Below are 20,460 nucleotides of genomic sequence, written 5' to 3'. Positions count from 1 at the left end.
GTACTGGGGCTGGAGACGAGGCTGGGACTGGGACTGGGGCTGGAGACGAGACTGGGACTGGGGCTGGAGACGAGTCTGGTACTGGAGACGAGGCTGGTACTGGGGCTGGAGACGAGACTGGGACTGGGGCTGGAGACGAGTCTGGTACTGGAGACGAGGCTGGGACTGGGGCTGGAGACAAGGCTGGGACTGGGGCTGGAGACGAGTCTGGTACTGGAGACGAGGCTGGTACTGGGGCTGGAGACGAGACTGGGACTGGGACTGGGGCTGGAGACGAGACTGGGACTGGGACTGGGGCTGGAGACGAGGCTGGGACTGGAGAGAGGCTGGGACTGGAGACGAGGCTGGGACTGGGGCTGGAGACGAGGCTGGGACTGGGGCTGGAGACGAGGCTGGAGATGAGGCTGGGACTGGGGCTGGAGACGAGGCTGGAGACGAGACTGGGACTGGGGCTGGAGACGAGGCTGGGGCTGGAGATGAGGCTGGGACTGGGGCTGGAGACGAGGCTGGAGATGTGGCTGGGACTGGGGCTGGGGCTTGAGATGAGGCTGGGACTGGGGCTGGAGACGAGGCTGGGACTGGGGCTGGAGACGAGACTGGGACTGGGGCTGGAGACGAGGCTGGAGACGAGCCTGGGACTGGGGCTGGAGATGAGGCTGGGACTGAAGACGAGGCTGGTACTGGGGCTGGAGATGAGGCTGGGACTGGGGCTGGAGACGAGACTGGGACTGGGGCTGGAGACGAGGCTGGAGACGAGCCTGGGACTGGGGCTGGAGATGAGGCTGGGACTGGAGACGAGGCTGGTACTGGGGCTGGAGATGAGGCTGGGACTGGGGCTGGAGACGAGACTGGGACTGGGGCTGGAGACGAGACTGGGACTGGGGCTGGAGACGAGTCTGGTACTGGAGACGAGGCTGGGACTGGGGCTGGAGACGAGGCTGGGACTGGGGCTGGAGACGAGTCTGGTACTGGAGACGAGGCTGGTACTGGGGCTGGAGACGAGACTGGGACTGGGACTGGGGCTGGAGACGAGACTGGGACTGGGACTGGGGCTGGAGACGAGGCTGGGACTGGAGAGAGGCTGGGACTGGAGACGAGGCTGGGACTGGGGCTGGAGACGAGGCTGGGACTGGGGCTGGAGACGAGGCTGGAGATGAGGCTGGGACTGGGGCTGGAGACGAGGCTGGAGACGAGACTGGGACTGGGGCTGGAGACGAGGTTGGGGCTGGAGATGAGGCTGGGACTGGGGCTGGAGGCGAGGCTGGAGATGTGGCTGGGACTGGGGCTGGGGCTGGAGATGAGGCTGGGACTGGGGCTGGAGACGAGGCTGGGACTGGGGCTGGAGACGAGACTGGGACTGGGGCTGGAGACGAGGCTGGAGACGAGCCTGGGACTGGGGCTGGAGATGAGGCTGGGACTGAAGACGAGGCTGGTAATGGGGCTGGAGATGAGGCTGGGACTGGGGCTGGAGACGAGACTGGGACTGGGGCTGGAGACGAGGCTGGAGACGAGCCTGGGACTGGGGCTGGAGATGAGGCTGGGACTGGAGACGAGGCTGGTACTGGGGCTGGAGATGAGGCTGGGACTGGGGCTGGAGACGAGACTGGGACTGGGGCTGGAGATGAGGCTGGTACTGGGGCTGGAGACGAGACTGGGGCTGGAGACGAGACTGGTACTGGGGCTGGAGACGAGGCTGGAACTGGGGCTGGAGACGAGGCTGGGACTGGGGCTGGAGACGAGACTGGGACTGGGACTGGGGCTGGAGACAAGACTGGGACTGGGGCTGGAGACGAGGCTGGGACTGGGGCTGGAGATGAGGCTGGGACTGGGGCTGGAGACGAGGCTGGGACTGGGGCTGGAGATGAGGCTGGGACTGGGGCTGGAGACGAGGCTGGAACTGGGGCTGGAGACGAGGCTGGGGCTGGAGATGAGGCTGGGACTGGGGCTGGAGACGAGGCTGGAGATGTGGCTGGGACTGGGGCTGGGGCTGGAGATGAGGCTGGGACTGGGGCTGGAGACGAGGCTGGGACTGGGGCTGGAGACGAGACTGGGACTGGGGCTGGAGACGAGGCTGGAGACGAGCCTGGGACTGGGGCTGGAGATGAGGCTGGGACTGAAGACGAGGCTGGTACTGGGGCTGGAGATGAGGCTGGGACTGGGGCTGGAGACGAGACTGGGACTGGGGCTGGAGACGAGGCTGGAGACGAGCCTGGGACTGGGGCTGGAGATGAGGCTGGGACTGGAGACGAGGCTGGTACTGGGGCTGGAGATGAGGCTGGGACTGGGGCTGGAGACGAGACTGGGACTGGGGCTGGAGATGAGGCTGGTACTGGGGCTGGGAGACAGCAGCATCCCCAGATGGAGGCAGTGAATCTGGGTTGGCGATGTGTCTGTCTCCGCCTCTGCTCCCTGGGCCTGGAGGTGTTGAAATACAGCCGTCTGTCTGTTTGGCAGGAAGAGTCTGTCTGGGAGCGAGTGACTGTCTGGGAGCGAGTGACAGGAAGCTCTCTCTCTCTCTCTCTCTCTCTCTCTCTCTCTCTTTTTCCCTTTCTTTCCCCTCTTTACAGCCAAGTCAACAGTTTTACTGTAGGAACCACCAAAGTAGTTTTAGACGCGGGAGGAAAACAATAAAAAAGTTGAATCGACCCCAAACATCACCTCCCCCTCTTCCAAACCCCAAACTACACACCAGCCACTCTCCCTCCCGGAAAGCTTCTCCATCCTCTCTCCCCTTCACCTCCTTCCCAGAGGGTGGGGAGACAGATGGGGGGGGGGCAGTGATATTGATATCCCTGGTTGTCCCTGTCCCAGGCAATATGTTGCCTTTCTGGGACTTATCACAGTGATTGATGGGAGGGGGCCTCACCAACAGGGACCCCTGCCTTAATCAACCACACACACCCTCAACAAATTGGACAGTGGTGGACTAACAAGTCCGATACTGCCGCTCACACACACACACCCCTCCCTCTGCCGCTCACACACACACACCCCTCCCTCTGCCGCTCACACACACACACCCCTCCCTCTGCTGGTAGACACACACACACACCCCTCCCTCTGCTGGTAGACACACACACACACCCCTCCCTCTGCTGGTAGACACACACACACACCCTTCCCTCTGCTGGTAGACACACACACACACCCCTCCCTCTGCTGGTAGACACACACACACACACCCCTCCCTCTGCTGGTAGACACACACACACACCCCTCCTTCTGCTGGTAGACACACACACACACCCCTCCCTCTGCTGGTAGACACACACACACACCCCTCCCTCTGCTGGTAGACACACACACACACCCCTCCCTCTGCTGGTAGACACACACACACACACACACCCCTCCCTCTGCTGGTAGACACACACACACACACACCCCTCCTTCTGCTGGTAGACACACACACACACACCCCTCCCTCTGCTGGTAGACACACACACACACCCCTCCCTCTGCTGGTAGACACACACACACACCCCTCCCTCTGCTGGTAGACACACACACACACCCCTCCCTCTGCTGTACACACACCCCTCCTCGGCTGGTAGACACACACACACACCCCTCCCTCTGCTGGTAGACACACACACACACCCCTCCCTCTGCTGGTAGACACACACACACACCCCTCCCTCTGCTGGTAGACACACACACACCCCTCCCTCTGCTGGTAGACACACACACACACCCCTCCCTCTGCTGGTAGACACACACACACACCCCTCCCTCTGCTGGTAGACACACACACACACCCCTCCCTCTGCTGGTAGACACACACACACACCCCTCCCTCTGCTGGTAGACACACACACACACACCCCTCCCTCTGCTGGTAGACACACACACACACACCCCTCCTTCTGCTGGTAGACACACACACACACCCCTCCCTCTGCTGGTAGACACACACACACACCCCTCCCTCTGCTGGTAGACACACACACACACCCCTCCCTCTGCTGGTAGACACACACACACACCCCTCCCTCTGCTGGTAGACACACACACACACCCCCCTCCCTTTGCTGGTAGACACACACACACACACCCCTCCCTCTGCTGGTAGACACACACACACACCCCTCCCTCTGCTGGTAGACACACACACACACCCCTCCTTCTGCTGGTAGACACACACACACACACCCCTCCCTCTGCTGGTAGACACACACACACACACCCCTCCCTCTGCTGGTAGACACACACACACACCCCTCCCTCTGCTGGTAGACACACACACACACACACACACACACACCCTCCCTCTGCTGGTAGACACACACACACACACCCCTCCTTCTGCTGGTAGACACACACACACACCCCTCCCTCTGCTGGTAGACACACACACACACCCCTCCCTCTGCTGGTAGACACACACACACACCCCTCCCTCTGCTGGTAGACACACACACACACCCCTCCCTCTGCTGGTAGACACACACACACACCCCTCCCTCTGCTGGTAGACACACACACACACCCCTCCCTCTGCTGGTAGACACACACACACACCCCTCCCTCTGCTGGTAGACACACACCACACCCCTCCCTCTGCTGGTAGACACACACACACCCCTCCCTCTGCTGGTAGACACACACACACACCCCTCCCTCTGCTGGTAGACACACACACACACCCCTCCCTCTGCTGGTAGACACACACACACACCCCTCCCTCTGCTGGTAGACACACACACACACACCCCTCCCTCTGCTGGTAGACACACACACACACCCCTCCTTCTGCTGGTAGACACACACACACACCCCTCCCTCTGCTGGTAGACACACACACACACCCCTCCCTCTGCTGGTAGACACACACACACCCCTCCCTCTGCTGGTAGACACACACACACACACCCCTCCCTCTGCTGGTAGACACACACACACACCCCTCCCTCTGCTGGTAGACACACACACACACCCCTCCCTCTGCTGGTAGACACACACACACCCCTCCCTCTGCTGGTAGACACACACACACACACCCCTCCCTCTGCTGGTAGACACACACACACACCCCTCCCTCTGCTGGTAGACACACACACACACCCCTCCCTCTGCTGGTAGACACACACACACACCCTCCCTCTGCTGGTAGACACACATGCACACTTGCATGCACACGCTCACGCACTTAGTCACGCACACAAAGTTTTCCTTGGAAGACCTCTGAAAGCAGTCTGGAGGAGGAGTAAGGAATCGAACAAGAGAAGAGATGGCAGTAAGGGAACAGAGGAGAGAGAGAGAGAGAGAGAGGAGAGAGAGAGAGAGAGAGAGAGAGAGAGAGAGAGAGAGAGAGAGAGAGAGAGAGAGAGAGAGAGAGAGAGAGAGGCTGGGGTATATTTGAAATGTCTTTATTCTTTTGGAACTTTTGTGAGTGTAATGTTTACTGTTCATTTTTTATTGTTTATTTCACTCTTGTTTATTATCTATTTCACTTGCTTTGACAATGTAAACATATGTTTCCCATGCCAATAAAGCCAATTAAATTGAAATTGAATTGAGGGGGGGGGGGGGAGTGAGAGGGAGGGGGAGATACTGTGTTTGATTAAGAGTGTTTTGTGTTTTATATCACAAAATATGATTTTGTTATACAAACCTCATATCTTAAATGCAGCCGTTTTATCTCAATATCAAAGCTTTTTTTCTGGGTAACAATTAAGTGTCTTAGTGTGATTGTTATCAATTGAAATGGTCAAAAATAAACAAAAATAGATTCATAGCAAAGAGCAACTTTCAAGTTTTATTAGTAGTATGTATGGGATAAGCATGATATACTGTACATCGTCCAACAAAATGCTTACTTTCAGCTTCCTTCTAAACTATGCAAAAACAATAAGAAATAATAAAAGATAAGAATATGAGTATAAAGTAAATGGCTCAGTAGAATAGAATAAACATTTTAGCATAAGTACCGTCTGGGAGTGGTCTGAGTGGGGAGGGGAAAATGGAACATTAGCTGTTATTGGCAGAGAGGTTTGGAACGCTCTTTCTTATTGGTCTATTAACTAATTTAACGCATCGTGATGTCACCATGGAAGACCAAAACTCAATCCCACCAAAACAGGCGGTCTTTTCAAGCATCTCTTACACTAAAAGGGCATTATCATAAATTTCACAATTTCCCTGTATTATTCCAACATCATAGTGTGGAAATATATGGAAAAATACTTATTTTCCACCATAATTTGCAAATAAATTCATTAAAAATCCTACAATGGGATTTTCGGGATTTTTTTTCTCATTTTGTCTGTCATAGTTGAAGTGTACCTATGATGAAAATTACAGGCCTCTCTCATCTTTTTAAGTGGGAGAACTTGCACAACTTGCACAATTTTTTCACTGCACTGGGCCTTTACTGTTATAAAACATTGGATACTAGTGTTGACATTTTTTTTTTAACCTTCTCATTTGAAAACAATTTCATTCTGAGAAGTGGAATTGTGTTCAATTTATCTGGAATGCATGTGATTGGCTAGTAATCTTAGGGGGATACGCTTTGGAGTCAAAGTCTTATCTTCATAATTTCATCTTTTAACTTTTTAGTGACAGGGGGCAGTATTCGGAAATTCAGATGAATGACGTGCCCAAATTAAACTGCCTGCTACTCGGGCCCAGAAGGTAGGATATGCATATTATTAGTAGATTTGGATAGAAAACACTCTGACGTTTCTAAAACTGTTTGAATGATGTCTGTCAGTATAACAGAACTCATATGGCAGGCAAAAACCTGAGAAAAATCCAACCAGGAAGTGTGGAAATCTGAGGTTTGTAGTTTTTCAAGTGATTCCCTATCCAGTATACAGTGACTTAGGGTTCATTTTGCACTTCCTAAGGCTTCCACTAGATGTCAACAGTCTTTAGAACGTTGTTTCGTGCTTCTACTGTGACTGGGGAGAGAATAAGAGCTCCTGGGAGTAGATGAGTGAGAAAATGACATGAGCTCAGTGGCGCGCACTCCCGTGAGAGTTAGCTGTGTTCCTTTTCTTTTTTGAAGACAAAGGAATCGTCCGGTTGGAATATTATGGAAGATTTATGATAAAAACATCCTAAAGATTGATTCTATACATCGTTTGACATTCTATACATCGTCTGTAACATAACTTTTTTGACTTTTCGTCTGAACTTAACTGCGCAAGCACAGTGCATTTGGAGTACTCTACCGAACGTGCAAACAAAAAGGAGGTATTTGGACATATAAATTGACTTTATCGCAACAAATTAACATTTATTGGGGAACTGGGATTCCTGGGAGTGCATTCCGATGAAGATCATCAAAGGTAAGTGAATATTTATAATATTATTTCAGAGTTTTGTTGACTCCTCAAAATGGCGGGTTTGGTTTCGTCTCTGAGCGCTGTACTCAGATTATTGCAACGTGTGCTTTCGCTGTAAGGTTTTTATGAAATCTGACACAGCAGTTGCATTAAGGAGAAGTGTATCTATAATTCTTTGAATAACAGTTTAATATTTTATCAATGTTTATGATGAGTATTTCTGTAAATTGATGTGCTCATTCACGGGAAGTTTTGGGAGGCAAAACATTTCTGAACATTACATGCCAATGTAAAATGGTGTTTTTGGATATAAATATGAACTTTATTGAGCAAAACATACATGTATTGTGTAACATGAAGTCCTATGAGTGCCATCTGATGAAGATCATCAAAGGTTAGTGATTCATTTTAGCTGTATTTCTGTTTTTTGTGACGCCTCTCCTTGCTTGGAAAATGGCTGTGTGGTTTTTCTTGTCTCGGCGCTGTCCTAACATAATCTAATGCTATGCTTTCGCCGTAAAGCCTTTTTGAAATTGGACAATGTGGTTAGATTAACGAGAACTTCATCTTTAAAATGGTGTAAAATAGTTGTATGTTTGAGAAATTTGAATTATGAGATTTCCCAGAGAGGTTTTAAACATAATAATTTCAGTAAAATGAAGAAATAACATATTTGCTCATCTTGATTTTTAATGCATTTCTTCTCATATTTCTGTAATTTTGCCCTGCTTTCTCATGGACTATAATCTCAATTTCTCAATGTTCAGTTATGTAAAAATACTGTCTAATGTTTATTTATTTATTTCACTACAACATTATAATAATCCACATACACTGAGTGTACAAAACATTAGGAGCACGTGTTCTTTCCATGACATAGACTGACCAGGTGAAAGCTATGATCCCTTATTGAAGTTACCTGTTAAATCCACTTCAATCAGTGTAGATGAACGGGAGACAGGTTAGAGAATGATTTTTAAGCCTTGAGACAATTGAGACATTTGATTTGATTTGATCCCCATTAGCTGACCGCAGTGGTGACAGCTAGCATTACTGGGGTCCGACACATAACGAAAAATACATTACAAACAGAAGACTTTACAATTTACACTGAACAAAAATATAAATGCAACATGAAACAATTTCAAAGATTTTACTGAGTAAAAGTTCATATTAGGAAATCAGTCAATTTAAAACAATTAATTAGGTCCTAATGTATGGATTTCACGTGCCTGGGAATACAGATATGCATCTATTGGTCACAGATACCTTAAAAAAAAGGTATGACATGGATCAGAAAAACAGTCAGTATCTGTTGTGACCACCATTTGCCAGTATCCCTGTGGAACGCTTTTGATACCTTGTAGAGTCCATGCCCTGCCTCCATCTCTGCTACACACTAAAGTCAAATTATTTCTCAAATGGAGCACAATTGAAAGGCAGACAGTTGTTCAATGGCTGCAGCTAGTCCATTGATTACCAATAGGCAGTGTGAGGGAGTGGAACTAGGCTCTATTCTCTGTGAAGGCTCCTATCGCGACAGCAACTCCCTTTCATTTAAATACCACCACTGTTTTTACCTGTCTTCAACTATTATTAACACAAACAAGATAGATCACTGAGCTGCAACAAGACACACTCACACACACACACACACACACAGACAGAGATGCTTTCTATCCAAGAAGGTTTTCTCTTGTCACAGCGGTGTGTCTATCTTTCCCTCTGTGAGTGTGTGTGGTGTGTCTGTGTGTGTGTGTGTGTGTGTGTACTTCCTCTCTTTTCTTTGTCTTCACCAGGAAGTTTTAGAGATGTTTTAAGATTTCATCACTGTAGATACAGTGGCAAGAAAAAGTATGTGAACCCTTTGGAAATACCTGGACTTCTGCATAAATGGATCATAAAATTTTATCTGATCTTCATCTAAGTCACTACAACAGACAAACACAGTCTGCTTAAACTAATAACACACAAACAATTATATGTTTTCATGTCTTTATTGAACACACCATGTAAACATTCACAGTGCATGGTGGAAAAGTATGTGAACCCTTGGATTCAATAACTGGTTGACCCTCCTTTGGCAGCAATAACCTGACCCAAATGTTTTCTGTAGTTGCGGATCGGACCTGCACAACGGTCAGGAGGAATTTTGGACCATTCCTCTTTACAAAACTGTTTCAGTTCAGCAATATTCTTGGGATGTCTGGTGTGAACTGCTCTCTTGAGGTCATGTCACAGCATTTCAATCGGGTTGAGGTCAGGACTGACTGGGCCACTCCAGAAGGTGTATTTCCTTCTGTTGAAGCCATTCTGTTGTTGATTTACATCTGTGTTTTGGGTCGTTGTCCTGTTGCATCACCCAACGTCTGTTGAGCTTCAATTGGCGGACAGATAGCCTAACATTCTCCTACAAAATGTTTTGGTAAACTTGGGAATTCATTTTTCCGTCGATGATAGCAAGCTGTCCAGGCCATGAGGCAGCAAAGCAGCCCCAAACCATGATGCTCCCTCCACCATACAGTTGGGATGAGGTTTTGATGTTGGTGTGCTGTGCCTTTTTTCCTCCACACATAGTGTTGTGTGTTCCTTCCAAACAACTCAACTGTTTTTTCATCTGTCCACAGAATACTTTGCAAGTAGCGCTGTGGAACATACAGGTGCTCTTTTGAAAACTTCAGGGTTTTTTTGGACAGCAGTGGCTTCTTCCGTGGTGTCCTCCCATGAACACCATTCTTGTTTAGTGTTTTATGTATCGTAGACTCGTCAACAGAGATGTTAGCATGTTCCAAAGATTTCTGTAAGTCTTTAGATCACACTCTAGGATTCTTCTTAACCTCATTGAGCATTCTGTGCTGTGAAGTCATCTTTGCAGGATGGCCACTCCTAGGGAAAGTAGCAACAGTGCTGAACTTTCTAAAGTTTTAGACAATTTGTCTTACCGTGGACTGATGAACATCAAGGCTTTTAGAGATACTTTTGTAACCCTTTCCACCTTTATGCAAGTCAACAATTCTTAATCTTAGGTCTTCTGAGATCTCTTTTGTTTGAGGCATGGTTCACATCAGGCAATGCTTCTTGTGAATAGCAAACTCATATTGTGTGAGTATTTTGTATAGGGCAGGGCAGCTCTAACCAACATCTCCAATCTCATCTCATTGATTGGACTCCAGGTTAGCTGACTCCTGATTCCAATAGCTTTTGGAGAAGTCATTAGCCTAGGGGTTCACATACTTTTTCCAACCTACACTGTGAATGTTTAAATGATGTATTCAATATAGACAAGAAAAATACAATATTTTCTGTGTTATTAGTTTAACCTGTTGGGGCTACGGGGCAGTATTTTCACGGCCGGATAAAAAGCGTACCCGATTTAAACGGGTTACTACTCTTGCCCAGAATATGCATATAATTAGTAGATTTGGATAGAAAACACTCTGAAGTTTCTAAAACTGTTTGAATTGTGTCTGTGAGTATAACAGAACTCATATGGCAGGCCAAAACCTGAGAAGATTCCATGCAGGAAGTGCCCTGTCTGACAATTTGTTGTCCTTCTGTTGCATCTCTATCAAAAATACAGCATCTGTGCTGTTACGTGACACTTTCTAAGGCTTCCATTGGCTCTCTAAAGCGTTCAGAAAGTGGAATGACCTGTCTCCTGTCTCTGGGCAAAGTACAGCAGCAGAGTTTGTAAGTGGCCTGCCTGGGGACAGTGAGACTGAGATGCGCCTTCACGAGACTTCTCCATTTTTTTCTTTCAGTCTTTGAATGAATACAACGTTGTCTGGTTGGAATATTAGCGCTATTTTACGAGAAAAATAGCATAAAAATGTATTTTAAACAGCGTTTGACATGCTTCTAAGTACGGTAATGGAATATTTACCATTTTTTTGTCACGAAATGCGCTCGCGCGTCACCCTTTGGATAGTGACCTGAACGCACGAGCAAAACGGAGGTATTTGGATATAACTATGGATTATTTGGAACCAAAACAACATTTGTTGTTGAAGTAGAAGTCCTGGGAGTGCATTCTGATGAAGAACAGCAAAGGTAATCCAATTTTTCTAATAGTAACTCTGAGTTTAGGTTGCCCCAAATTTGGTGGGTGTCAAATTAGCTAGCCTGTGATGGCCTAGATATGTACTCAGAATATTGCAAAATGTGCTTTCGCCGAAAAGCTATTTTAAAATCTGACATAGCGTTTGCATAAAGGAGTTCTGTATCTATAATTCTTAAAATAATTGTTATGTTTTTTTGTCAATGTTTATCATGAGTAATTTAGTAAATTCACCGGAAGTTTTCGGTGGGTATGCTAGTTCTGAACATCACATGCTAATGTAAAAAGCTGTTTTTTGATATAAATATGAACTTAATTGAACAAAACATGCATATATTGTATAACATAATGTCCTAGGAGTGTCATCTGATGAAGATCATCAAAGGTTAGTGCTGCATTTAGCTGTGGCTTTGGTTTTTGTGACATATATGCTAGCTTGAAAAATGTGTGTGTGATTATTTCTGGCTGGGTACTCTCCTGACATAATCTAATGTTTTGCTTTCGCTGTAAAGCCTTTTTTAAATCGGACAATGTGGTTAGATTAACGAGAGTCATATCTTTAACCTCTCTGGCGCATGTGGGACGAACTCGTCCCACCTACGTAACAGCCACTGATATCCAGTGGCGCGATTTTTGAATCGTTAGAAATACTATTACTTCAATTTCTCAAACATATGACTATTTTACAGCTATTTAAAGACAAGAATCTCGTTAATCTAACCCCACTGTCCGATTTCAAAAAGGCTTTACAACGAAAGCAAAACATTAGATTATGTCAGCAGAGTGCCCAGCCAGAAATAATCAGACACCCATTTTTCAAGCTAGCATATGATGTCACATAAACCCAAACCACAGCTAAATGCAGCACTAACCTTTTATGATCTTCATCAGATGACACACCTAGGACATTGTGTTATACAATACATGCATGTCTGTTCAATCAAGTTCATATTTATATCAAAAAACAGCTTTTTACATTAGCATGTGACGTTCAGAAAAAGCATAACCCCCGCAAACTTCCGGGGAATTTACTAACAGTTTGCTAAATTACTCACGATAAACGTTCACAAAAAGCATAACAATTATTTTAAGAATTATAGATACATTACTCCTCTATGCACTCGATATGTCAGATTTTAAAATAGCTTTTCGGATGAAGCACATTTTGCAATAATATAAGTACATAGCCCGGCATCACAGGGCTAGCTATTTAGATACCCACCCAGGTCAGCCTCCACCAAAATCACATTTCCTATAAGAAAAATGTTCTTACCTTGCTTGTTCTTCGTCAGAATACACTGCCAGGACTTCTACTTCAATAACAAATGTTGGTTTGGTCCCAAATAATCCATCGTTATATCCAAACAGCGACGTTTTGTTCGTGAGTTCTAGACACTATCAGAATGCTTCATCACGGTCACGAGCATGGCGCATTGGCGTGACAAAAATGTCTAAATATTCCATTACCGTACTTCGAAGCATGTCAACCGCTGTTTAAGACCAATTTTTATGCCATTTATCTCGTAGATAAGTGATAATATTCCGACCGGGAATATGCATTGAGCCTAAACAGCCGAATTAAATTTCTCCTCAGGAGCGAATCGTGCACGCGCCTCATTCAAAGGTCCTCTGAGCCGCCACTTGCCAAAGCCGATAATGTGTTTCAGCCTGAGGCTCCCTCGTCAACCTTCAGTTATTTCCCGAGCTCTGAGAGCCTATCGGAGCCCTGGGAATTGTCACGTTACAGCTAAGATCCTTACTTTTCAATAAACAGATGCAAGACGCACGACTCCTTGTCAGACAGGGTACTTCCTGCTTGAAACCTTGTCAGGTTTTTGCCTGCCATAGGAGTTCTGTTATACTCACAGACACCATTCAAACAGTTTTAGAAAATTCAGAGTGTTTTCTATCCAAACCTGAACAATAATATGCATATTCTAGCTTCTGAGTTGGTGTAGGAGGCAGTTAAAAATGAGCACATATTTTTTCCAAAATTCTCAATACTGCCCCCTATCCCAAAAAGGCTAAAATGGTGTAAAATAGTAATATGTTTGAGAAATTGAAGTTATAGCATTTTTGAGGTATTTGTATTTCGCGCCACGCGATTCCACTGGCTGTTGACTAGGGTGGGACGCAAACGTCACACTGGCCCAGAGAGGTTAAGCACACTATGTTTGTCTATTGTTGTGACTTAGATGAAGATTAGATTACATTTATGACAAATTTATGCAGAAATCCAGGTATTTCCAAAGGGTTCACATACTTTTTCTTGCCACTCTACAGTTGTAGGGACCTGTTCAAATACCATACTAATGTTACCTTCCTTCATTTCCACCTTTCTTCCTTTCCACTTTCCTTCCTTCCTTCCCACCTTCCTTCCTTCCTTCCTTCTTTCCTTTCTTCCTACCTTCCTTCTGTCATGACTCTCCTGTGAGGATCCGAAGATCAAGTTACAATGCATCAACGTCCACCAGACCCCTCTCACCCGCAGAGGGGATTGATTGATATGAGGATTTTATGACACCTCACGCCAATCATAAATTGTATGCAGCAGGAAACTCTTTTTGGTCTACAGTAGTGGTTATTGGAATGTTGCTTTGTTACAGAGGCATTTTGCCGCCAAAAACTCTAACGTCCAAAAGTAAACACCGGGACAATATTTCTAAACCTCCAGATGTGGGGAATGATGAGAGATGGGAAATGAATGTTTTCTAATGACATCATAGTACCCATGTCCAAGGGCACTCAGAGAGCATGTCAGCATGACGGAAACACCCGTTTTTGCGAGAGTGTATCAGGACGAGTTGAGAATTAACATATCAGGCCAGAAGGACTCAAGCTGCAGCTTAGGTCTCCATTGGTTACAACCCTGAAAATCAACACGAGGTGAAGACAAAAAAGTAGACTCCTAAGTACTGTATCTAAGAAATTGAATTTAAGTAGGACCATCTTATTACTCTCTTCAAACCATCGTTGACTACACTGCTCACATCACCCCACTGGGGATCATCGACACGGCTGATTAGCTGTCTTCAGAGTACCACTCTTCCAGAATGAGTGAAATTGAAGCCACGGACAACTAAAAAGAAGGATACTGTGACCTCTTGTGGACAATTAGAGCCTTACACTTGAGAGCTCGGGAGGAGGCCCCACTGCCCCTTTTCATGAAGGCCTGGGTCTAACAGAGATACACGACAAAGGAAGACATTCAACACGTAAATACATTCATTATTTCTTACCCTAACGGGTGAAGTATTAGGATTACTGTGAGCATAGTTACAAGTGTATAAGTGTTGTTTCTCTTTCTTTCTCCCTTTCTCCCTCCTCCCTCTTTTGATAAACAAGCAGTAATGCTGTCGTTAGTCCACTAGGGACCTGTTTTCATTGTATTACATTTCTAATCAATAACCTATACTGTACGCATAGGTTATCGGATGGGGCCACAGTGTCTCCTGACCCCTCCTGTCTCTGCCTCTAGTATTTATGCTGCAGTAGTTTATGTGTCTGGGGGCTAGGGTCAGTCTGTTATATCTGGAGTATTTCTCCTGTCTTATCCGGTGTCCTGTGTGAATTTAAGTATGCACTCTCTAATTCTCTCTTTCTTTCTTTCTTTCTTTCTTTCTTTCTTTCTTTCTTTCTTTCTTTCTCTCTTTCTTTCTTTCTCTCTCTTGGAGGACCTGAGCCCTAGGGCCATGCATCAGGACTACCTGGCATGATGACTCCTTCTGTCCCCAGTCCACCTGGCCGTGCTGCTGCTCCAGTTTCAACTGTTCTGCCTGCGGCTACGGAACCCTGACCTGTTCACCGGATGTGCTACCTGTCCCAGACCTGCTGTTTTCAACTCTCTAGAGAGCGCAGGAGCGGTAGAGATACTCTCAATGATTGGCTATGAAAAGCCAAATTACATTTACTCCTGAGGTGCTGACCTGTTGCACCCTCGACAACTACTGTGATTATTATTGTTTGACCATGCTGGTCATTTATAAACATTTGAACATCTTGGCCATGTTCTGCTTTAATCTCCACCTGGCACAGCCAGAAGAGGACTGGCCACCCCTCATAGCCTGGTTCCTCTCTAGGTTTCTTCCTAGGTTTTGGCCTTTCTAGGGAGTTTTTCCTAGCCACCGTGCTTCTACACCTACATTGCTTGCTGTTTGGGGTTTTACTGGGTTTCTTTACAGCACTTTGAGATATCAGCTGATGTAAGAAGGGCTATATAAATACATTTGATTTGATTTGATTTGTATATCCTGTGTTATCATTTAGTTAGTTAATAAATAAACAATTAAATCAATTTGGGTGGTACAGAATGATCAGTAAAGCTGTGGTTTTTGCAGATCCAAGAAAGTTGCGACCGTTCAGATCATGAGATTGATATGAGGTACTGATTAATAAATGAATTATGAGACTGATATGAGGTCAGATTATCAGCAACCATCACTCCTGTGTTCCAATGGCATGTTGTGTTAGCGCATCCAAGTTTATAATATTAAAAGGCTAATTGATTATTAGAAAACCGTTTTGGAATTATGTTAGCGCAGCTGAAAACTGTTGTTCTGATTAAAGAAGCAATAAAACTGGCCTTCTTTAGACTAGTTGAGTATCTGGAGCATCAGCATTTGTGGGTTCGATTACAGGCTCAAAATGGCCAGAAACAAAGAACTTTCTTCTGAAACTCATCAGTCTATTCTTGTTCTGAGAAATTAAGGCTATTCCATGCGAGAAATTACCAAGAATCTGAAGATCTCGTACAACGCTGTGTAATACTCCCTTCACAGAACAGCACAAACTGGCTCTAACCAGAATAGAAAGAAGAGTGGGAGGCCCCAGTGCACAATTGAGCAAGAGGACAAGTACATTAGAATATCTAGTTTGAGAAACAGACACCTCACAAGTCCTCAAGCTTTATTAAATAGTACCCGCAAAACACCAGTCTCAATGTCAACAGTGGAGCCGACTCTGGGATGCTGGCCTTCTAGGCAGAGTTGCAAAGAAAAAGCCATATCTCACACTGGCCAATAAAAAGAGAAGATTAAGATGGGCAAAAGAATACAGACACTGGACAGAGGAAGATTGGAAAAAAGTGTTATGGACAGATGAAGTTTGAGGTGTTCGGATCACAAGGAAGAACATTCGTGAGACGCAGAAAAAATGAAAAGATGCTTATATATCCTTAGAGTTTAATTGGTAACTCTCTAAACAACTTCTTCCGTGGTGCCCCAAATTCCCAATGAGTTGATTGTTACATGATTAATTTAATTGAGTAACAATTAAACACAGTTAGTTGATTCAATACATAACAGTCATCAGATTAATATGTCACGTCACGACACGTCTTTCCTTTCTTCCTACCTTCCTTCCTTCCTTCCTTCCTTCCTTCCTTCCTTCCTTCCTTCCTTCCTTCCTTCCTTCCTTCCTTCCTTCCTTCCTTCCTCTGCATATTCCTTCCTTCCTTCCCTTCCTTTCCTTCCTTCCTTCCTTCCTTCCTTCCTTCCTTCCTTCCTTCCTTCCTTCCTTCCTTCCTTCCTTCCTTCCTTCCTTCCTTCCTTCCTCCCTCCCTCCCTCCCTCCCTCCCTCCCTCCCTCCCTCCCTCCCTCCCTTCCTTCCTTCCCACCCTCATTCCCTTCTTCAGTCCCTCCTTCCCATCTTCCTTCCTTCCTACTGCCGTTCCTTCCTTCCAACCTTCCTTCCTTTGTATGCAAAGGACATTTCCTGTGTAAAGGGGTCCAGGATTGAGTGATGGGAGGATGAGGAGGTGAGGAAGAGGAGTAATACAGGAGAATGACAGCATCCCTTTCTCCTTCGCTGTCCGTTTCTCCTTGGTGGTCGTTCCAGCAGTAAATAAATTAGACCAAGGGTGAGGGTGTGTGTGTGTCGGCATGGGTAACCTAGCTGTCTGATCTATATACCTGCTGATAAAGGCCTGCTGGATGAGTTTCTGTGTTTGTGTGTAAATATGTTTGTGTATTTGTGTGTTTCTATGTTTGTGTGTTTGTGTGTATATATGTTTGTCTGAGGACCCCCCTGCTCGCACTGTGTGATAGTAGGTCCCTCTGTGTTCCTGTGTCTATGTGTTCCTGTGTGTGTGTGTTCCGATGTGTGTGTTTCTTTGTGTGTGTTCCTGTGTGTGTTTGTGTTCCTGTGTGTGTTTGTGTTCCTGTGTGTGTTTGTGTGTTTCTTTGTGTGTCTGTTCCTGTGTGTGTGTGTTCCTGTGTGTGTGTTCCTGTGTGTGTGTGACAGTATCTGAGGGACCGTGTGGTGGTAGATTGATGTGTACCTCTGGCTTGGTCGTTTCTGTGGAGAATGTCCACGCTCCTTTAGCTAATGATGCCACATCCATCCTGGGGCCCTGTGTGTGTGTGTGTGTGTATTTGTGTGTGTGTGTTCCACACTGTGAAGGCTCCACTGCGGCCATTAATATTATATATAGACACCCTTGTCAGGGATTTACATTACTGATCCCAAATCCTGGGAAGAGTGAGGCGAGGGGGGACAGGGGTGAGGAGAGGAGGGGGTTGGAGGGGAGAGGAGGAGTCAGCAGGGCTGTGGGGCTGGGTTGTGGTGGAGATATCTGATTGATAGTGTTGAAAGTTAGAGACTTGGGAGAGAGAGAACAGAGGGTCGGATGGATCACCGTGTTCCTGTCCTGATACACCAGAGTTTCTTTGTTGAGGGGCTGACAGAGTTTACATTTCTGTTTGTTTTACTGGCATAGGTTGTTGTTTGTATGTGACACATTTGTGTTAGGATCGTATTCTGATTTGTCGTCTGTTTGCGTAGGACAGTCTGAAAATGTGCCTTTGTCATCAATGCATGATTTATATTTTAGTTCGGCACGGACATCTCTACATAGGATTCAACCCACTATCACCTGGGAGAGACAATCTGATTACCAGCCGCTTGTTACATTTTAAATAGATTAATTTGAATTTAAACGGCAATGAAATCTAAACACTGAGCTGTAAGAACCTTAGCTAGCTAAGTGAGATTACAGGTGTGGGTGGGGTTGGGGAGGTTGGAGAGTTCATCTTTGGCCTGTCATCTCCTGCATATCCATCCTTAATAAAGGCTAGGATGAAGGGAGGAAAAGTAGAAAGGAAGAGAGGTTTGAAGAAGTTCCAAGCAGACATTTCCATATTCCCACGATGACAGGAAATCAACAGGCCATGTACCAAATGAAGTAATACGAATCTGACTAGGTGTGTTTCCTAACCCTAAGCAATCACACACAGCTTAAGCCAGGTCCCTCGGGCAGGGAACCGCTTTAACTAACAACTTCATTACCCTCTCTGCAGACACACACACACAAGCCCCATGCACGCAGGGTGGTGTGTGTTTGGGTCTGTCTGTCTGTCTGTCTGTCTGTCTGTCTGTCTGTCTGTCTGTCTGTCTGTCTGTCTGTCTGTCTGTCTGTCTGTCTGTCTGTCTGTCTGTCTGTCTGTCTGTCTGTCTGTCTGTCTGTCTGTCCACCCCTACCAATAGTATAGTATGCCTTTATCCACTGTGTGGGTGTTCACCTATGTTAGCCCTCTTCTCGCTCTGCCCAGACAGTCTTTGTAGTGTGCTCTCGGGTCTCTCCTGTCTATCCCAGCTCCCCGTCAGTGTGTTCCCAGGTCCTGCCAAGATATTCTGAAGATGTGAAAACACTCCCAGTCCTGAGCCCAGTTCTGGGAACCCCATACCTGGCAGACACAGCAGAGCTTCAATCAACCAATTAAATTAGATCATCAAGGGGCTCTCTCCTCGCCACCATCAGCCAATCACCTTGTCAAAATCACAGAAACACACACACACACACACACACACACACGTGCACACACACACACACACACACACACACACACACACACACACACACACACACACACACACACACACACACACACACACACACACACACACACACACACGTGCAGACGTGCATGCACACAAACACACACTCTGGCCCGTAACCCCTGTCCATTACAGATGCCTTGGGCCGGAGTGGGCGGGCTGATGAAGAAAAATGATGTCCAGAATAACGGTGAGAAGGGATTGGGACAAAACAACATGGCGCACGGCAGAGACTGTTTACTAGTGGGTAATTCATTTTCCACATATGCTGGAAACATCTGTTGCTATGAACTGGAGAGGACAAGCTGCTGCGGTGCTTCTACTGCTCTCATTAGCACACACACACACACACACACACACACACACACACACACACACACACACACACACACACACACACACACACACACACACACACACACACACACACACACACACTTAGATCACTGATTATTTAACATACTCAGATCCGTCCTCTACCCTGCCCTGCCTACCTGTCCTTGTTACTGTATCTTTAACAGCCCTCCATCCTCTAACCTGCCTACTTGTCCTTGTTACAGTATCTTTAACAGCCCTCCATCCTCTACCCTGCCTACCAGTCCTTGTTACAGTATCTTTAACAGCCCTCCATCCTCTAACCTGCCTACCAGTCCTTGTTACAGTATCTTTAACAGCCCTCCATCCTCTAACCTGCCTACCTGTCCTTGTTACAGTCTCTTTAACAGCCCTCCATCCTCTAACCTGCCTACCTGTCCTTGTTACAGTCTCTTTAACAGCCCTCCATCCTCTAACCTGCCTACCTGTCCTTGTTACAGTCTCTTTAACAGCCCTCCATCCTCTAACCTGCCTACCTGTCCTTGTTACAGTATCTTTAACAGCCCTCCATCCTCTAACCTGCCTACCTGTCCTTGTTACAGTATCTTTAACAGCCCTCCATCCTCTAACCTGCCTACCGGTCCTTGTTACAGTATCTTTAACAGCCCTCCATCCTCTAACCTGCCTACCTGTCCTTGTTACAGTATCTTTAACAGCCCTCCATCCTCTAACCTGCCTACCTGTCCTTGTTACAGTATCTTTAACAGCCCTCCATCCTCTAACCTGCCTACCGGTCCTTGTTACAGTATCTTTAACAGCCCTCCATCCTCTAACCTGCCTACCTGTCCTTGTTACAGTATCTACCCTGAGGAGATGTGTTACACTACTGTTTGAAAAACCCAAACCTCCAGCTTTAGAAGCTTCTCTGGATACATGGGAACGATGTAACACTTGTTTTTGACA

This window comes from Salmo trutta, chromosome 33 (genome assembly GCF_901001165.1).
Source record: "Salmo trutta chromosome 33, fSalTru1.1, whole genome shotgun sequence".
Classification (NCBI taxonomy): Eukaryota; Metazoa; Chordata; class Actinopteri; order Salmoniformes; family Salmonidae; genus Salmo; species Salmo trutta.
The sequence above is the reverse complement of the archived record's forward strand: the minus strand, read 5'-3'. Positions refer to the sequence as shown.